The sequence below is a fragment of the Ischnura elegans genome, chromosome 4 (genome assembly GCF_921293095.1).
Source record: "Ischnura elegans chromosome 4, ioIscEleg1.1, whole genome shotgun sequence".
Lineage (NCBI taxonomy): Eukaryota > Metazoa > Arthropoda > Insecta > Odonata > Coenagrionidae > Ischnura > Ischnura elegans.
Genome location: NC_060249.1, coordinates 119993461 through 120001927, shown reverse-complemented (window position 1 = coordinate 120001927; position 8467 = coordinate 119993461).

Genomic DNA, 8467 nt, shown 5'->3' with positions numbered 1-8467 from the left:
GTAGTTTCCTTAATTAAAGAAAACGAATGCACTGATTGCGATTCGTTATCACCCATTAGTGTATTAATAATATACAAAGTATTTGGTTTTAGAAACCCCAGTTTAGACGAATTTTAACGTTCAATTTTAACCTCATTTGAAAAAGGCCAGATTGGCGCCTATGCGATGCCACTCCACGTGACGTCACAGGGACCTAGTTTCTATACGAGTGGATAGGACTTTTATATCGTCTGAGATTACCAATGCATGCATGAGGCACAGAGCTCAGGGAAACATGCCTTAATAATCACCTATTAAAATTACCTAAGGTCGGAAAGTTTCCTTCGTTTGATAAGGTAGTAATAATCCATATTTAATCCAAGCGCTACCTGCTACCTGGTTACTAGCAGCCTGCATCGTAGCGGCGCTCAAAGCCTCGCCCCAAGGTCACCTTCTACGGCGGCAGTGGGAACCAGGCATACATCACACGGCGTTTTCCCAGCATTCATACTTAGCCGTCACGTTTTCGCGCGCTTGAAAATTTTCACTTATCATTCAATCGCGAAAAATAGATATCGTCATTTAAAAATCGACAAGCGTGAAATGCGTGCTCCAGGAGTAATAATCTTTCGATTTAGGCACTAAAAAAATAATAGAAAACCACCCTATTGGCATATCCACCCAATTTCGTTCAAAAAGTTGCATTCAACCACATTCGTCGAAAAGTCCACTTGATACGGCGATGTAAACTGGACGCACAATTGCGTTCCTTTCATTGATTTAGACTTGTTTTAATTAAAATTGTTAACTCATGACATTCCCGAGCGGTTAAACTGAAAGAAAGCCTGATTGGATTGAGACGGGTCGGAAACCTTCCAAGTCTGCAGGCAGCACGATCAACTTAGCGATACTTATTGAGATGAAATTAGCAGTATTTCCTCGGGATATTTTGAGAAAAAAACAATCAATCATGAGCGTTTAAACAAATCATTCTCTTCGTAAGCATTTTACCGTAAGAATGGTCAAAGCAAAGGCTAATAGTTTAGCGGGACGGATTAAAAAGTCGCCTGGTGACCCCGAAAGTAAGAGAGAAAGATTGAAAAACAGGCACCTTAATGTTTCACACGAATAACAACCCACGATTAACAAAACAAGAGTGCTAAAAAAAGCATGAGCAAACAGCATCAGCCTCCTCGATAGAGTGCTAAGGGAAGAAGACCCAATGAAAAGTAAAGAGCCCAGGCAGGGATGAAATCGGGTCAATTCTAAGAAATCACGACGACCGTGGTGGTTGATTTCGGGAGAACAAAGAATAGGAAAAAAATGGCCATTCCCTTCCATCAATTATGAATGTCCCCTTCGATTTTGCGATTCCCGGAATGGTCGCAATCAAAGTCGGAGAACGAGTGCAGAGAGCAGAATGGGCGGACGGCAAACATTCAACCTAAGATCAACAGTGGGAGTTGTCGGGGACGGGAGGGGGGGGGAGTTGGAGAAGAAAGCAGGGGCGCTCCTCTGCAGAGTAGAAACCTCTCCATTGGCAGGAAAAAGATTGCGCGACGTCTTCTACGACTAGAGTCAACAGTCGCCAAACACGCGATACATACATGATAATATAAGCATAACATAATCATGAGACTTTTCATTCCAAACACGTAACTATGTTACTGATTCCAAAGATGTAACTATATTACTGACTATGGACCTGACCATGTAACTATGTTTTGAAACGCGGGTCATGCTTCTTCAAATATATAAGTGAACCTAACAAATTTTATGCTTTCATTTATCATAATGGTTTCACAAAGCTAATCCTGAAATCCTTGGTTATTATCCATACATTGTTTATGTTTTAATTCAATCCAAATTTTTCGTGTTGCCCATCACATCCATCGGTGAATACTGAAATTCTCGAATCGGAGGAAGAGTTTCCATCGATAATTGTATCAAGGGAAGCTACACTTCCATGACGAAGACCATGTCGTAGATGAGGGAACAAGATGTAGAACAAGGAGATGAGGTTGTTACCACATTTCCTACAGTAAATCTCACAAGGATGTCCACTGTACATCGCATGATTGGTAGTCCAGTAATGAATTTGAACTTCATCTTTGATTAAAAATAAGTCTACAAGAAATATTACGATAGTTGCTTTTTCATGACTGAGTTTATCTTCGCATGTACCGAAAAGCAATGATTTTTCTTTACATAACAACATACTTAGTATCAGTGGCGAAGCGAGGCGGGGGGGGGGGGGGGGGTTTTGGGGGATAAAACCCGCCCAGAACTCAGACATTTTTTTAAGTTTAATGTATTTTAATTATTTGGATTAATATTACTTATAGAATAGTGTAAGGATTAATAAAATATCCCTCAGAAAGCCGTAAAACTCACCATTTTTAACCATTTATCTTAATTTTTTTCTGGCGGCGGGCCCTCGAACCTCCCGCTTTCCCTGGCTGGTATGCCACACCCCCAGACACCCCAGTATTAGTTGTGCCTGAAACCCCCCCTAGCCTTAATTCCTGGCTGCGCCCCTGCTTCGTAATGCAGTTTTAAGATTGTTAAGCTACAGCTCTTCTTATCTCTCCTAAGCTGGTTCTTCTACCCCCCTATGGCTCTTCTTACCCGCATTTTTCTTGATCTACCCTAGTTACTTGGTCTTTAGTCTTCCTCTTGGGGTTCTTCCATCAATCTTTACTTTCGCTATGTTTCTTACGTAACTGCTGTCTCCCATCACGTGGCCATTCCACCGTTTTTTCCTTAGGCGTACACTGATTCATAGTTTCGCGGCGAGTCGAATCCAAGAGATCAGTACATCAAAATCATTTGACTCATAATCCATCCAAAAGCAAGATAAGACCTCGTATAAAACAATTCACTCCCCAAAAGTAATAAATTTTTACTATTATGATACGAAAAGTATACCATTGAGTAGGTATACAGTTGTGTAAGTTCTTTACTACACAAAAAAACACGAATTAAAAAAAAATAATAGTAGTGGGCGTACCTTAGTGTAAATCCATAATCGCAGGAATAGAAGGATCAACAACTTTGCTATTTCCACATAGTAATTATTGACACCGACCATGGTTTCGTTACAGAGTAACATTATCAAGGTGATACACTTTGATAATGTCACTCTGTAACGAAACCATGGTCGGTGTCACTAAATTACTATGTGGAAATAGCTAAGTTGTTGATCCTTCTATTCCTTAAAAAAAACAGTTTGAGAGAATACTTGGAGGAAAAGACTTGCGCGCAGCAATAATTGCATCGCTGCAGGCAAAGAAATAGTGAATGAACAGTTCCGGATAAGAACAACCGTGAAGTAAGAATTGAGTAAATTGTGTAGTTTCAGTATAGGTGAGTGGTCCTATTCATTGAACCGCCATCAAAAACGCTATTTTCGTCTCAACTGTGACCCCCTCAACGATTTTACGAACGGACCAGCCCCAAGAGGAACAAGGGGAGAGGGAAGGACGAAGGGAAGACAGAGAGATAGTGATAGAGAGAGAAGCAAGGAGAGGCAATAAAGGAAAGTGGCAGATCAAAGGGAATAGCGGAATGCACCCACCATCGACAGGGATGAAATGAAAAAACAGTTGAGTGCGGAGGGGCGGCTGCATTCCGCCCCAAGTGATAAGGGACGCCAGGTATTTAATTTTCCCGGCAGCCCTTGTGGTGGCAGCACCACTGAGGGGTGGCCATCGCTTTGACCAGCGGGGGTCAACCAAAGCAGGGCCCGCGGATTAAACTCTACAAGCTACGGGAAGCATTATCGACCGGCATTCAAAGCGAGACAAGCGACAAACGCATTTGGCGAATTCTTCTAATTATTAAGGAGCTGGCCCGATTTGCGAAGAAAGTATGTGTCGTTTGATGAAAGTTAAAAAAAAAACATAACTTTTTATTGCACTCCATCCAATGAGCTCTTTTTCAAAAAAATAAGCTTTTGGGGCCCTATTTCCTGGAAACTGCATTTAAACATTTGAACATATTCATATCGATTTTTTTGCGATTACTATCCACGCATTCGAAAAAAGGAAATAACGCTTAAAAAATACAAAAATATATGCCGATGAAAACGGATATAACGTTGGCTATGCCATCAGAATCATGATAAAACTAACAATAAGACTTAGTTTTGTCAATTGGATACTTTTTGAGTTATTAGGAAATAATCTCGTAATTGATGTCAAGATACAAGAACATGGAGATGCAGTCAGTCCAAATGGCTAAAAAATTGTTAGCTTCAAATATTTAAGCGTTGAACTAACCTATTCCCTGTACCCTCACTTTATTTGTAATGTTACTGAATGCAGTCTGTGAAGGCCTGGTTACACGGTGCATTAACCCGTACGGGTTAATGTCTAAATGTATGAACGCGAGAATGAACGGAAAAATTCACCGTGTAACCACCCCAAAATGTACAAATGCATGAACGCGTGAACGGAAAATAGAACCTGTTCTAATTTTGTTCATGCATTCGCACAAGTTGATAACAGAGCCACCTGGTGGGAAACGACACATTTAGTTGTCATCTGCAGGGCTATTCCACGGCCGTCTTGGCTATTCAGTAACTCTTTACGCGTATTTGTTCATTTGTACTGTATCGTAAGTGCTTGAATCCTACCACAAACTCACCATTTGCATCTACACTAATATTCGTATAGATTATCCATGTATGTATGCCGGACATACCAAGTTTATGCCTATGGTATCTTATTGGTTGTATTATGCCGGAACAAAACAATCGATGAGGTTGTCACAGAGTTTTCAACACGACATTTGTGAAATACAACGGCTATCATACGACTTATAGAACACATTTAAACATAATTTATATCATACGAATTAACGACAATTCTACCTTTTATACGTCCGAGGTGGGAATGCGCTGGCCCACCACAAAAATACGACTCACATTACGCAAGTTCATAAATCGACAAGACCTCTAAACCAACATCTTTTCCATCAACATCAAATATCTTCTTAACTTTATAACCGTCCCGGACAAAAGTAGAACAAGGTATTAAAAATATCTACTCTCATACATCATCTACACTCAGTGAAACAGATGACAGAAAAATATCTCGTAAATACGGCTTAAAAACAAGATGCGTCTACAAATTTTCAGCCTAAGTATTAACTTTGATAACGGTTTGAAATAAATAGAGTACTATTGAGATATAGCATTAAGCGAGCGATAACGATATATATTAAATATAAATAAATATTACTGGCACGAAATGAAACAACTTCGGCAACTACAATGAACACCACTTTTTACACGGTAGCACAAATATATTACCAGTACGTGAAATTTCCTGGTCCTACAGGAAACAACGAAAAGGGAATTATTTTCTGGTAGTTATCGTCTGCTTCCTACCTAATGATACTGCTTTCACATTTAAATTTTGCGCACTGTAAAGGGAATAAACAAAAACTAAACGCCTCGCGTTGCGAGAAAATGTGTGAAAACTTGTGCGAACGCATGTACCGTGTAACCGCTCATTCATGCTCCTCGTTCACGCAAACGTCCATGAATTCAGACATGCAAACAGACACGCATTCATACATTAACCTGTACGGGTTAATGCACCGTGTAACCAGGCCTTGATGCTAGTACATTTCATAACATGAGCAAAAACACTTTTAATTTGAATCAATCAGAAGCTAACCGAGAACCCTAAAGAAGGAAAGATCGCAGTTGTAAAGAGTCGTCCAGAAACAAAAGAAAAAAACATTCTTCAACCGGAGCAGAAATTAAACTTAAGGGAAAATACTATATAAATTAAACAACACCGTCGGTAACAGCAAATTTACAGGAAGAAATAGATATAACAGATATAATTATTACGATTATACTCATTGATAATAAAATGTTTCATTTCGGGAGGAATGAGCCAGGTTGAATTCCATATGGATGAAATGTCTTAGCTTTATTGAACTAGGAACAAAATATCGGTTTCTGAGTTCCACGAAATCCCGCAAGACAATTAAAGAATAACAAGAAATATTCATGGAGTAAGCGATCATAAAACAAGAGGAGAAAACGCACCGGGGTCGCATATCCCTGATGTAAGATGAGTCGTGCACAAGATAATGTCGGTTTTGGGAGGATTTTCTTTCTCGCAAGAAAAGTAAAAGCGGGAATGGTGTGTGTTATCCTCCCATAGAACCCAAATTTCCTTCAAATGTTTTTGCAGATGATTTTAGGAGCCCTCACATATATCCCGGCTGTTTTCGTACATGGGATAATCTCAAACCCTGAAATGAGACGGCACTCTACAGATTTTCCTGAGGATTTAAGCTGCGCGACAGGATTTGCGCATATCTGCAGCCTTAAGAGGATTGCTTCGACCCTCATCCTTTACGACATTTCCATTCGGAAGCACCGCCACAAACCATCCCCCGCGCACTCCCATCGCATATATGTATACAAGACACATACATGAATGTACGAAGAGATTGCTTCTTCTTTTAAGTCGGGGGAGTGGATGAGAGGGGAGTTTTTGATGGGGAGACACGAACGCGCGACCGCTGACTCCAAAAGGAGGACTCCGCTGCGCAACGACAAGTGACAATCACCACCCTGAAATCGGAAAATGCCGGACAAAAGTCCAAAATGGCGTTTTTTGAGGTAGAGACTTGAAACTGGACGTATATGCTCAAAACTAATTCATAATCATGAAACAATAAGTCATTTTTCATAGATATCATCCGTTGCTAAGATACAGAGGACCAAACGCGACCAAATTTCCAAAAACACACCCGATCTCATTTTTCTTGGAAAAACTTAAAAGTTAAGCTGCTGGTAGAGTATTGGAAGGATTTTAATGAGGTAAAAAACATTATATTCCTGTAATATGGTACTTTATCTATATTTTCCGTAATTATTTAAATATTTCGGTTGATATCGATGTGGTATAATGTCGCAAAATGGCGGAAGTTTCCTTAGAAAGTGAAATATCCAGCAGTGTCTCAAGAGTCTTTTAGCCCCCGCGTCGCGGAGCCGGGACGTGAAGTGCGATCGAAAATTTGCGCTCATTTTCGCAGCTGCAAACTTTTTTCCAAGACGTTTGCTTTATATTCTTAAGCTATCTCTACTAAATACTCTCAGTAAAAATTGGACAACTGTTATTTTTCAAACTAAAGATAATGTCTACTTTATGTCAGGTTTTGCCATAAAAATGGAGCCGCCATTTTGCGACATTGTACCACATCGATATCAACCAAAATCTTTCAAAAATTATGGAAAATATAGATAAAGTAGCATATTACAGCTACATACATACAGTACCATATCTGCCAGCAGCTTAACTTTTAAGTTTTTCGAAGAAAAATGAGATCGGGTGTGTTTTTGGAAATGTGGTCGTGTTTGGTCCTCTGTATCTTAGCAACGGATGAGATCTATGAAAAATGACTTATTGTTTCATGATTATCAATTATTTTTGAGCATATACGTCCAGTTTAAAGTCTCTACCTCAAAAAACGCTGTTTGGACTTTTGTCCACGAATTACGGCCTGAAATTCCGTGACTTTTATGCATTTTTGACATATAATAAGGCTTTGCGATAAAAATAGTTTTAAAAAAGTAGTACACACTTATCAAAATTTACCTTTGACTACCAAAGAGAGAAGGTACCAACTGTAATAAAAATCTTGTTTATTTTATTAAATTATCTCCCACCTTCCATGTAGCCTGCGTAATATTTTTTTTTCATTTTAGCATGTGATAATAAATATGGTGAAAGATTTATGTTTCCTTTTTTATCCATTTCGTAAGTGATAATCCCATTAAAAAAATATAAGATCTAAGAAAAAAGAATTTCAATTGTAGCAATAAAAGCAGATATAAACTGCAAAAATAAACAATTATAAGGTATTAGTCAAAATAACTCCCTTCGGTAGTTCTAGGAGGGGTGTCAACTCCGGTATTCCTAATGTTAAATGTCATAACTATGCATTTTTTTCATTGTAACCCAGGCTATTAATATGCATTTCAAGATTTTACACATATTAGTGCAAAAAATTCAAAAGAACTATGACCTCTCGAGACGTCATTTCAGACGAATCCTTGACCACGTACGGGCTCGAGATCTGCTTCGATCTATAAAATGACGTGACGACGACACGCACTGCCCTCCTTCATGCAAACTGCAAGCGGCAGTTCGATCGCTGAATTTTATGCATCACGCGATTTCCCTCGAGATGACACGAACTATATAGACCGCGGAATGGAGAGAGAGGGACGGTGAGTGTATAATTTATATTCATCGCCCTGACGACCAGTCCCCCATTTATTTCAACGGTGGTGGTGCAGTGGTAGCAGAGGGTGCGCCGGGATAAGGGTGGGGGAGGAAGGAAAGGCCATGATGGCCACGGATCAGGAATCGATGATATTCCCGCTTTAAGTTTTATGTCGCTGGCGGGTGAGGTCACTTCGACTCGGCGACGACCCTTGAGCCCTCGCAAATTCGAT